The sequence below is a fragment of the Euprymna scolopes genome, chromosome 6 (genome assembly GCF_053919585.1).
Source record: "Euprymna scolopes isolate OS-2025 chromosome 6, ASM5391958v1, whole genome shotgun sequence".
Lineage (NCBI taxonomy): Eukaryota > Metazoa > Mollusca > Cephalopoda > Sepiida > Sepiolidae > Euprymna > Euprymna scolopes.
In genome coordinates, this window is record NC_136487.1 from 106,795,098 (window position 1) to 106,808,271 (window position 13,174).

At 36.8% G+C, this 13,174-nt stretch overlaps 2 protein-coding genes across 3 annotated transcripts in view; one reads left to right on the plus strand and one right to left on the minus strand.

Annotated features, from left to right (window-relative positions):
• LOC145277841 (protein GVQW3-like) overlaps positions 1-13,174 on the minus strand; it is a 115,610-nt gene that overhangs the window by 82,992 nt on the left and 19,444 nt on the right. The window contains exon 1 of one of the 2 annotated variants that reach the window (XM_080129785.1): positions 11,251-11,388. The exons of the other annotated variant lie outside the window; for it this stretch is intronic. The gene's annotated coding sequence lies outside the window, so the exon portion shown is untranslated. Of the gene's footprint in view, positions 1-11,250; positions 11,389-13,174 lie in introns of those variants that run through there. 2 annotated transcript variants of the gene reach the window in all.
• Positions 1-13,174, plus strand: part of LOC145277840 (serine/threonine-protein kinase PAK 2-like) — a 299,605-nt gene that overhangs the window by 44,239 nt on the left and 242,192 nt on the right. The gene's annotated exons all lie outside the window — the stretch shown is intronic.

Sequence of the window (13,174 nt, forward strand, 5' to 3'; positions counted from 1 at the left end):
ATCTTATTTATTTATTTATTTATTTTTTTTTGCCGGTGGAAATAAACCCTAATGCGTTGCAAAAATTAAAAAGATTTTTTTAAAAATAACATTCTTCTTCCACAAACGGTAAAAATAATTCATGTGAACTCTTTCGAACATTGTTGCCAGAAATGAACACTGTCCAAAACACAAATTTCAAGATTTTTAGCAAAAAGGAATTAGCAAAATACGGGATCGGATTTTGCATGCAAAAGTATTTAATGAAACAACAAGTAAGTCAAAGATTTTACTTGAAAACAAAAAAAGTGAAGCAGAGGGAATATGATGAAGAAAAAGGTGATTACACATGAATGGATAGTCTGGTGGAAGATAAATAATCCAGTGACGGTAAAATCCAAATATATAACTTCAAGAAAGTTAATTGAATTTCCATTTGCACAAGTAAAATCCAAAAATCCCGTAATTGGAAGAAGATAGTCCATAATAATCCAAAGGCAGAAATCCATGGAAAAATTCACAAATATGTGTACAAGGAAAAAGGAAAAAATTTCAGTAATATTAATAAAAGAAAAATAAGATATGGTTTTCATTCTACTGCCGAGATATATATATATATATTGTCCCAACTCGAATTGAATATACTTTACCATGGGTTGGATTTCTGCATTCCCCCCCTCTAACCCCAAACGTCTGAATGCGAAGTCTATTTTGCTCAATTAGCAAGAGGTTCCCCTGTTTCCGACAGTAAGGTTAGTGACCTTAAGGCGAAATTGAATGATATTGCTCATTCATATGCAGGTTCACCAGACTCGGTTAGTGAATCCAAATGGCGAAATGAACATTTGCGTGTTATTAAAACACTACGCCAGAATAAATCTCTTACTATCACTAAACCGGACAAAGGCCCTGATGTTGTTATACTTGACCGCCAGGATTATATCAATAAAATGATGATAATTCTCAATGACACCTCTAAATTTGAACAGCTAGGTCCGGTAGAGACACACGACTCTACTGTATCTATTGAATTTAGATTCCAAAGACGTCTGGTTAAATGGGTGAAGAGTGGAGCTCTTTCTTCCTCCATTTCTGAGTTAATCAGACCGACTGGTTCATTACATCCCCGTCTCTATGGTTTACCTAAAACCCATAAGAGCGGGGTACCTTTTAGACCGATATTATCCATGATAGGTTCCGCCCAACATAAAGTAGCCAAATAGCTTACTAATATTTTAGAACCAGATTTGGGAGAGTATAGTTCTTTCTGCATTAAAGATTCTTTTTCTTTTGCTTAATTTATGCAGAATTATACTCAGACTGACAAATTTGTGTGTTCTTTTGATATTGAAAGCCTATTTACCTGCATTCCACTCTCAGAGACTATTGATATATGTGACGATGCCCTTTATCATAGTCAACTCCCAACTCCCCCTATTCCTGAGAATATTTTTGTGGAACTTATGGAATTCGCCACCATGTCGGTCAAATTCAGTTTTAATAACATTATATGTACAGGCAGATAGATGGTGTTTCGATGGGTTCTCCCCTGGGACCAGCTCTGGCAAATATTTTTGTAGGTTTCCACGAAAAGAGTCTTTTATCTCGCTTTCAAAAACCAGATATTTATTTTCGTTATGTTGACGACACTTTTTGTTTGTTCAACAATGAAACAGAAGCACACACAAACACACATGCTTGTCCTTCCCGCTAGGATTCAAACACTGTTTTCTTCTCATTTTCGTATGATCTATGGTCTTTTTCTTTTCTTGCATTTTTCCTTTTAATATCCTGAAGATGTCCTCTGAAATAGGGACGAAACGTTGATTATTTCATAATTTCTTTCGGTTTTTCTTTTTTTAAAACAACATATATATATATATATATATATATATATATATATATATATATAACTACTTAATTTACTCACATAAAATTAATATACGAAAGTATAGATTAAACGTAAACTTTAAGCATTTACTTCAAAAGTGCTCAATACGTAGGTAGAGCTAGTTAGTAATTTATAAAATATATATGGCGATTAAGCTACACTGAATATTCCGCATTTCATCCACTCTAGGACTCTTCAGGCTTATGCGCATAAGCCTGAAGAGTCCTAGAGTGGACGAAACGCGGAATATTCAGTGTAGCTTAATCGCCATATATATTTTATAACTTACTATATATATATATATATATATATATATATATATATATATATATATAATGTGTGTGTGTGTGTGTGTGTGTGTGTGTGTATATGAGGATGAAGAATTTTATGCTTTGGTTTCGATACCAGCTGCTAGCACCCAAGTCATATATAGTTTTTTTTTTTTTTTTTTTTTTTTTTTTTTAGTTTTGATCTCACTGCTATATATTAGGTTCAATATTATAATTGATCGAGAATTGTCATTGTAATAATAAATACATAATCTGCATTAATTTAAATGTCCTATTTAAGCGTATATTACGACCGGGCAACGCCGGGTGGCCTGCTAGTATATATATATATATATATATATATATATATATATATATATATATATATATATATATATATATATAATAAAATATATATATATATATATAATAAAATAAGTGTTTAAATAGTGTTTAAATATTCCTGTCTATCAAATATATCAATCTACCTACACATTCATATCCTGTAAGTATATTTACTTATATTTTACTATATGCATTTACTTACATACTTACTTGCTTTATCCGGAATTTGCTGATAAGGGCCATTCTCTCCCCTTAAATTTTTTTTTTTTTTTGGTGTCTTTTAATAACTCCTGTTGACATTTTCTTAAGTAATAACTTGTATATTTCAGTTGACCTCTTTTTTGCTCTATATTTTTTGCGCCTTTTAACGCCATCTTGTCTGAATCATTTTGACATTGAATTAAATTTAAAATAGAAAAGCCAATTTTTTTTTTTTTTTTTTTTTTTACACAGTGATCACCACTTATCAAGGCCCGGAAGCCACTCAGGGATAAGGGTTATTGCAAGTACATCACGTTAGTGAGGAGATTTTATGAAGTGTTTAATTAGGGGGGCGGTTCATTAGGAATTTGTTAACATTAGACTTGAAGACATCCAAGCTGTAGTCCGGAGGGAAGCAGGCAGACGGAACAGAGTTCCACAGGCGTGCAGTTCTAAGAAAGAAGCTTTGCTCATGAAATCCGCATTTTGATTTAGGCACAGATATAGAGTGGGGGAAATTTTTCACAGTGGATTCAGCTAGACGGGTGTTTTTCGTGAAAGTTTGGCGAGGGGGGACCAGGGATTGGAGTTCAGACGAGCACCTGCCATGAAAATAACGATAAAACAAGGATAGGCTCGCAACGTCTCTTCTGTGGGAGAGGGGTTGCAGGGTAGAGAAAAGGGCATCCCCCACTAAACCACGAAGTCTATTTTGTACTCTGTCAAGGCATGATAGGCTGTTTTTGGCAGCTCCTGCCCAGATATGGCAACAGTATTCCATCCTTGGACGTACTTGGCTTTTATATAGATAGAGAATTGCATCAGTAGTGAGATATCTTCTGGAGCGGTAGAAGGATCCCACCATCTTTCCTGCGACCTTAGCAACAGACTTGATGTACGTGTTCCATTTCAGATCAGGAGTAAAGGTCAAACCCAGAAGCTTGTCAAAACACGGGGCCTCACCCAGACGAGAGCCATCCATCACAATTGATGCCAGCTGGGGATCAGAGCGCCGATGATGTAAGGATAGGAGTTTGGTTTTAGATGCATTAAAGGTAACTAGCCACATCTTCCCCCACTGAACCACGCGCTCGAGATCAGAGGAGAGAGAATCCAAGAGAACTTCGTCATTTACAGCCTTTGATGTGTTGCCGTAGATGGTCGTGTCATCAGCATAGATGTCAACGAATGATTTAAGTATGTGTTTAGGGAGGTCATTGATGTAGATCAGGAAGAGAGTTGGGCCCAGGATTGACCCCTGAGGGACTCCAGCATTTATATTGCAGGCCTCGGATTTTTGTCCATCTACCACTACTCTTATGAGCCTATCGGAGAGAAATGATTTAATGATTGAGAAAACATTTCCAGTTATACCGTAGCTGGAAATCTTGTGAAGTAGACCCTTATGCCATACTTTGTCAAAGGCCTTTGATATGTCAAGAGCAATTGCCCTAGAAAGGAAGCCTTTGTCAAGAGATTCACTAATCCTGTGGGATATAACCATCAGCACATCTGCGGTAGATCTTGCAGAGCGGAAACCATATTGTGTGTCACTAAGAAGGTTATTCCTGCTGAGGTAGTTGACTATTTCTCTATTTAATATTGATTCCAGTAACTTACTCATAACACAGAGAAGACTTATTGGTCTGTATTGAGAGGGAGATGACTTATCACCTGAATTCTTAAATACAGGGCAAACTGATGAGGTCTTCCAGGGGGTCGGAAAGCACTTATATATATATATATATATATATATATATATATATATATATATATATACTAGCATTTCAGCCCGGCGTTGCCCGGGTGTTTGGATGTGTATGTTGAGCAAAAAAAAAAAGTGGTAGTAGGAAGGCAGGCTCGAACTCGTACCGCAAAGGAGGAAAAGAACGGGGTAAAACCTAACATTTATGCTGTTACGACCACCGCCAAACCGGAGCGACATTTTTTTAAATTAAGGCTTGACAATCTAAAGGAGAGGATAACTTTAAAAAATATCAGCGAAAAAAGCGACCCCTCCTGTAGAAAAGTGCCTAGTTGAAGGGGAAGATATTAATGTTTTTAGCCAATTTTTCGATATTTGTCGTATGAAAGGTCGAACTTTAAAACGATACTGATCTTGGTAAAATTCGTCGCCTCTATTGAAAGTTTAAGGCAGACATGCAAACAGACATACATACATACATTTATATATTGGTAACTACAAATTTTTTACCCAAACTCATGAAAAAGTTTACCCTATCTCTGAATGCCCTTTATGTAAAATTTCAAATATTTAGACCAGAAATTGTCTGAGTAATTTGGAAGAGACCGCAGAGGTAAATTTTTTTTAACTTTGACCTCTATTATGACCCCTTAAAATTTATTGTTTTGGGCTCAAATCAAGTTATTAAGTTAGATCCATGTCCAAGGAACCTGTATCTAAAATTTCAAGTATTTAGACACCAAATTGTCGGAGGAGTTTGGTAGAGTTCTCAAAGGTCAAATCGTTGAACTTTGACCCCTTAATTGCCAAATTTCTGGCCGAAAACGGATCACAAAGATTTTCCCAAATCTCAGTACCTTGTATATCAAATTTCGAGTCTGTAGACTAAAAATTGACAGAGTTATTGCATAGGGAAATGTACACACACACACACACACACACACGTTCACTTTTATATATATATATATATATATATATATATATATATATATATATATATAGGGACAATGAAGAACGCAACAGGTGGGAAATACTTTAGAGCGCGAATCGGTCTAACAAGCCATCTTCAAACCCACAGAATAATTGCATGATTATGGTCATCTTCGCAAGCAATGGACAAACAAAATTTTTGCACTGGACTGACCGCTTTTGGAATCTCTCCACCAGTTCAATTTTAATCCTTATTTTTAATATAAACCGCATGCTATTAACTTAATTCCATCTTTTCCAATTTTCCTCAAAAGTATATAAATGTTGTTGTTTTTTTTTTAGTTTAAAACTCCTCTCTGCTGAATATAACATCCCAGCCTCTGCACTGTGAACTTATCTTGAAAATTTACTGCATCTTTAAAGGCTTTCTGATATGCATATGCAGTTAGATTAGATACCAACATATGATATTTTCTTGAAGATGTTTTAACCCGACGGACCCAAAAATCGATTTCATTTCTGGGGGGATTTTAGATCGAACACCAGCATATGAAATTCTTTTGAAGATTGTTTTACCTTGGAATTTTGTACCAGATTTTAATCTCGAGACATTTGTGTTGGATTATTGTCATCTTACCAGAAAGCTATTATAAGGAGGCGAAAAGGTCATCACCTACTAGGTTTCGAACCTATTTTTTTTTAAATTCTGTCAAAGCAGGATAGTGCGTTCCAAGCAGCTCCTGCCCTGATGTTACAACAGGACTTCATTTTAGGATGCATTTTGCTTGTATAAGTAAAGGATTGTGTCATGAGTGAGATACTTTCTAGAGCAGTAGAATGATGCAACCATTTTTTCAATGAACTTGGCAACAGATTTCATATCTCTTCCATTTCAGGTCAGAAGTGAATGCCAAACTCAAAATCTTGTTGAAGCAGGGAGGCATTCATATCAATTGGGGTTGTGGGACTCAGAGCATTTATGGTGAAAAGATAAAAGTTTGGTTTTAGATGCATAAAAATTAACCAGTCACCTTTTACCCCATTGCACCATATGCTTATGGTCGAAGGAAAGAGATCTTGGTCGTTGATGGCCTTTGAAGTTTTGTCATAGATGATAATGTCTTCTGTGTATATGCTGATAAATGAACTTAGAATGTGATTTAGAAGATAAGCCAGAGAGTTGGATCAATAATAGATCCTTGAGGTATACCAGCATTGATACTTTGTTTGGGATTGCTGCTCATCGAAAAATTTGATGGCTAAGAAGACATTTCCAGATAGCTTAAAATCTTGTAAAGTAGACCTTTATATCGAACCCTATCAAATGCCTTTGATATGTCAAGAGCTATTGTTTTAAATCACATTTAAAATCGGAGGGCAAATTTTTCTCGAGAAGAATTTTATGCTCCCCTGTAGACTCATTTGTCTCTGAAGGAAATTCTCAGAAAATAAGAAAAAATTCGCATAAACATATTAAACAGATTTATTATATTATATCTCAGATCATTACTGAAACAATAATTCAAATGAAGAAAAAAACATGAAACTTTAGATTTTAATCAATTGATATAAAAACATAAATGTTCACGTCTTTTTAGTATGTTATGATCGCATTTTAATAGCTTCAACAAATATAAAAAAAATAAGTCCCTAAAAAACAATCATATGCCTTAAGGTGCTGAAAGCCATCCAGTCAAGTGAAAATAAGTAGAGCAACAGAAAGTAGATGAAATAAATTATTTATGCCATTAACTTTTCAGTAATCAGCAGATATAAAAAGCCATTTTGCATTCACATGAATGAACTTATTTATCTTTCATTATTTCACCAACAAGATAAGTAACTTTCGATCGATGATTCACTTTCAAAAAATTCTAAGAATATGCTAACTGAAATGATAAGTAGAGATAAAAGAATAAACAGAAATGCCTTTCGTAAAGGTTTCATCAACTTAAAAGTATACATGTGCTTTTGAGAAATCAATATGGCGGAATCCTTAATTTTGGCCAAGGGGAATAACTACGATCCTTTATTTCTGGAAGAGTCAAAGCAATTTATTCTAACACTAACATGTAAAATAGATATCAAAATTATAATTAAATAACCCTTGGGGGTAACATTATACCAGTACACAGCTTCTGGAATAGAGCACCGTGTCCTGGCCATAATTCTTTTGATGGTGTGGTGACACTGCTCCGCTATACCGTTACCTTCGGGAAAATATGCACATTGGTAACACATTCTAATTCCCCATTTGTGCGTGAATTTCTGAAATTCTTGACATCGAAATGTAGTGGCATTATCAGTCAGAATTTCAAGTGGGGCACCACGTTCAAAAAAGACAGCTCTCAACTGTCGCATAATGCTAGATGCATCTTGTGTCAACAGGCGCCATATTGTGAAACGTGTCGGACCACAATCTGTCAAGGTCATAAAATGCTTGCCCTCATAATGCGTTACATCCATTCCTACTCGATACCAGTTGTCCTCCACCTCAATCTTCCCTTTTTGCCATTGGGATGGTGCCGGATCAATTCGCTGACATTCTTCGCACAAGCATATGGCTGCATTGATTGATGCCCTTGTAGTTGCAGGACATACTCTTCGGACAAAATATGTGGCCCTCCGAATTCCGGGATGTCCACTTTGCTGATGTATTGTACGGATCTGGTCAGGTGTTAATTGATCTGTTATGGTCGCACATGTCTGTTGTGGAGGATCAAATCCCTGCCTCATTACATCAATCCACTTCTTTGGTACTCTAGTCAAGCTATCAGCCAAATTCTGCATCGAGGACACTAAGGTAATGTCCACCTGCAAGCTGTATTCGTCAACTAGATGCTTTATTATTGCTAGTATCCTTCGTACTAACATCTCACTTGCAGCTCTAGTCTTAACTCGAGCCTTTCCAGTCAAGGTGTCAGTCAACCAGTGATAAATACACAATGAGTCAGTGTGGAGATGCACAACCTTAGCCTGCCATTGCAATGCAAGATTAAGGCCTTTTAACGTGGCATCGAGTTCTGCCAAATTTATATGCTGGGCATCATTTTTCAGACGAAGCCAACACGCATCTTCCACAACAGCCCCTAATTGTTTCAACACAACAACTGTAGCCAGTGAACTTGCATCAACCCATGCATTCAGTTCGTTTCTAGATACTTGCCACTTGCCACTCACCCTGGGCAGGGTCGTTCTTATGTACTCTGGACAACGTTTCAGCCATCATTTGCTGGAGAGAATCATCATCCACCATATCGTCCCATCCTTTGGTTACTGCAGTTACTCATCTTTTTAACACTCCTGTTGCCGATCGAAGCCATCCACAGACAGGTAGATGTCCTACTAATTTACCGCAAATAGAAAAAACAATGTCAATACACTGGGTAACTCTGGAATCAGGCTCCCTCGCTTCCATCGCAAAGTAATGCCCTCCTCTCAGACTTCTAGGCCTAACACGGGCACCCCATCCTTTAGGCGCTTAGGGTCTTTGCTTATTAATCCAAACGATTCCAGTCTTATTTGAACCGCATCTGCAGACATTATATCCTCATTAACATAGATGTCGTCAATGTAAGCTGAAGCAGCTTTTGGTGTGGTCTCATCCTGCATCAAAACAGTTTTAATAATAGTTGTCATTATTAAGAGTGCTATGTTTAGGCCAAAACCTAAACATGTCAAACAATATCATTTTCCCTTGATTATCACTGTCTGAAATGGCCATAATGACTCATGGACACGTATCTGTAGGTAAACTCTCTTCAAATCCAGTGGTGCTACATTACTCCCTTTCTGACGCCATTCTCTTAGTTTAGCATCACACATCTGTGTTTCCGGTAAAGGCATCAACATGTTGATTCAATTTTCGGTAATCCATTATTTTTGTCTTTAGTATATTGTTCAACAGCTATGAGCGGAATTAATCCTTTGGGTGGTCCCAGACGTTCCAGCTGTTATCAAACCACGTCCGAAGTTCTTCATATGCGGCCCTATTCTTGGTAGAAACTGTATACTCTGGAATGGTGTTGCACAGCTGATCCATTTCCACTTTGCAGTCAATGCCCTTTTGTTGTCGTCAAACGTAGCACAGAAGTCCTTTTCTTCAATAGACATGGCTGCACAGACTTCTTTCCCTTCTCCAAGCATTACACCTCCAGCTGCTGTGATTATGACATCTCCTAGTGCTTGTATTGCATCAATTCCAATCAACATGTCATAGCCAAGGGGTTTTTCTTGCATCACCAGAACATTAACTTTGGCTGTGTCACCCTTCTCAGTACAGATCGTAACTGTCCCTTCACCACAACATGCTCGGGATAAGCATGGTCATAATGCCGACTGGTTGCTTCCGCCACATCTGACAGCAATGTGCACTAACTATAGACCGAGAACACCCCGTGTTTACGAGTGCCGAACACTGCATATTGTCAATTTTAACGCCAATGACCGGTAATCCTGTGTTTATTGGTTGGTAAGGGGCAAGGGTGGCGATAGTAACTTGCCCCCAACGTCGTTTCCCGAACAGTTGCAAGATATGTGCCAAAACTTATTGCAGCAATAGCATTGTACTGTTCTCTGTGCTCGTGGATATACACCTCTCCTATCACTCCGGCACTCCTTAGCAAAATGATTGGCCTTCCCACATTTATAGCACACTGAGCTCGCACGCTTATTGCTACCTGGGAAAGAATCCGCATTGCCTCCATGTGGTTCGAATGCTGCATGTCGAATACTAGCTGCTGCTGCAATTGGTTCCTCTTCCTTCAATTCATGATGATAAGCCCACAACAGTTTACTGATCTACTCAGATAAGCCTACTAAAAAGGCATAGCTTAATATCTTGTCGTTGACCCCACCAAACAATACAGATAATTTTCATAGGTCGGCTAGGTACACATCAACCGTTTTCTTGGGGTGAAGTCGCCGACTCGTGAACTGTTGCCATGCAACAAATGGATCTGTACCAAAGGCTTTGCTTGATTTCATCCCCGAGTTGCTATTAGACTGCATAGGCTCCTCTGGTTAACCTCCGAGGAATGACTGTGGCTGGTTCTTTAATTTTGCACAGTTTACAGATTTTCTCAGCCTTCTCAACCCATTCGATGACAGACAGTCCAGTGGTAGATCCATCAAACTCAGGTATCAAGCGAAAGTCGAATCTATCCATTTTTTTTCTTTCCTGTTTTTGAGTCACCGCACACCAAGAGCCGAAATAATATATAATTAAATAACCCTTCACATCAACAATTTCTTGGTTAAGTTTGACACTGTTGTCCAAATTTTCAACTTCCAAACTCCTGCATACGTATCGCAACTTCTCTCAACTGCAAAAGTACTTCTGCTGATCGAACTTCCTTCTTCAAAATCCAACTCCAAAATGAACATGCTCTCTGAAAAATTAACCCTCTTTTATCTCCAACCAGGAGCATCTCATCTGCATATCAGGTGGTAACATTACAGGTATATAAAAAGATAAGGCAACCATTTTTGTTTCTTTCTTCTTCATTTATTTCATTCCACGACCGACCCGTTGAATTATGCACACGTGCTAGTTAGTTAAGTCACGCGTTTCCTTACAAAAATAATGATGATGACATGTAATTCTTATTCCAACCTAAAACTCTGTTGCAACTTTAAAACCTTTAAGAAAAATTGCTCTTTGCAAACGTTCGTATCTCATAAATTCTTGTTCTTCATTATTTTTCAACTAATTTGTGAATATCACAACAATCCAAATTCTCCATTCAATAACATGTCTCCCTTGGAAGATAACAACAAAGAAAAAATGCTTACATATTCAAACATTGCAAAAATAAAATGTTGCCCCCAAGATGATCTGTAACTGACTGTTTTTTTCATCCAGTTGACTTGTCAGATATTCCAAGAACAGGATTCATTACTAAAAAAGAATTTAAAAAAACTAGCAGTACCTACTAATCCTCGAAAAAAAATTATAGTACGGTTGTTGTTGTTGTTGTTGTTGTTGTAGTTGCTGCTGCGGCTGCTGCTGCTTTTGCTGCTGCTGCTGCTGCACCCAACCCCCAACCTCCTTATGTTATGAACGGCTTTCAGAATAGACACTCCCAAATCCTCATGGTAAGAACGGCTACATGAATGTCAAGAACGGGTGGAGAGAGGTGTTGTAGTAAGGGCATTGAGCAACCACTAGCTGTAAAAAAGAAAATTAAAAAATAACAGCGAAGAGAAAAAGAAAAAAAATTAGAGACAGCCGAAAAAATAAAAAAACATTCATTTAGCAGTGGTAATGTTGACTAGTTATTTACCGGGTTCTGCAGCTAAAAATAGTTTGTCTCAAAGTTTTATTAAGAAGCAGAAATTTATTTATGAACGAAAACATGAAATCCTATCCCAAGGATATGAAACAAAACTTCTTTCATATGTTTATCAATTTTTTTTATTAACAACTGCAGTACTTGGTTTCAGTTATTTCACATATCACCATAACAAAAATAAATAAATAAAACCTAAATAAAAAAAATAAAGAAAAATAAAGAAAAAAAAAGAAAACACCTCAAAAAATAAATGCAAGTTTTTCTTTTCATTTCGATATTTAAAAAAAAAACAAATAAAAATAAAAAAAATAAAACTATGAGTTCGATAATAAAAATAACTAATAAAAATGGAGAAAAAACACGACATGTTATGCGTATTTATCGCAAGGCATAACCCTGTTTAAATGTTACAACTAAAAAAAAACTTTGGTTGGGCATGAACGTGAAACCCATACATTATTATGCAGGCCCGCTAACCACTGGGCCATGACGACGGTATTGAAATAACGTCTTGTCTTTTTCCTAATTAAAGCAAATAATGACACGTTAATGAAATGAGGTCAATATGTTACATCGTTTTCATCTCTCTCTCTCTCTCTCTCTCTCTCTCTCTCTCTCTCTCTCTCTCTCTCTCTCTCTCTCTCTCTCTCTCTCTGCTGATATGATTATTTAATCTCTCTCTCGTTTCGGTAAAGTTTTCGAATGTAAATAAAACAGATATAACTGTTGCTCTATCTTTTGATCTCTCTCTCTTTCACTGTCTCTCTCCCTCTAAACACAGAGAGAGCAAATGAGAGAGAGAGAGAAAGAGAGAGGAATAGAGAGGGAGAGGGAGTAAGAAGCAAATAACTCAGTAACTGCTTTATTTAATGTAAAACTCTGACTCCTTGCATGACTTGCTTGCATGTTTGTTTAAGTTTATAAAATTGTATTCTGGAATAAGGGATCGGTCTGATCTAAGCCAATCAGAATAGCAGGAATTTTATAAGGGAGAATTTATTATTTTTCGAATCGACGGACGGGAATTTAATGGTTGGGCTATTAGTTTATGAACCAGTTAAGAAGGGTGTAACTACAATATCCATACTATGTGTATAAATCCCTGCAGTGTTTATGGGGGTCCGTAGGAGGACTGCAGCAATAGGGGGAAAAATCGGGACTACTTCCTCTGTAGATTAATGCGATAGTACTGGTGAAGCTCCTCAGATGGAATCTAGGGATTTATTTGAACACCTGGATATGTAAGAAAACTCTTTATAAAGTTACATAAGATACTGGCTAATATGCTAGACATAAGAAATTTGTATGTGGCATTTGTTGTAAACCTACAGTATTTTGGTCTAGAGGGGGAAAACTGTGACGTTTTTATTATATATATAGGGATAAATGAGTATGGGCATGGTTACAAGATGATCTGTAACTGACAGTTTTTTCATCCAATTGACTTGTCAGATATTCCAAGAACAGAATAATTCTTTGATTGGCCTCAAAGATTCTTTAATCAGTTAATACAGAACACACTAGAGAGAAATAATGATTGCTTACATTGAGTTCATTTTAA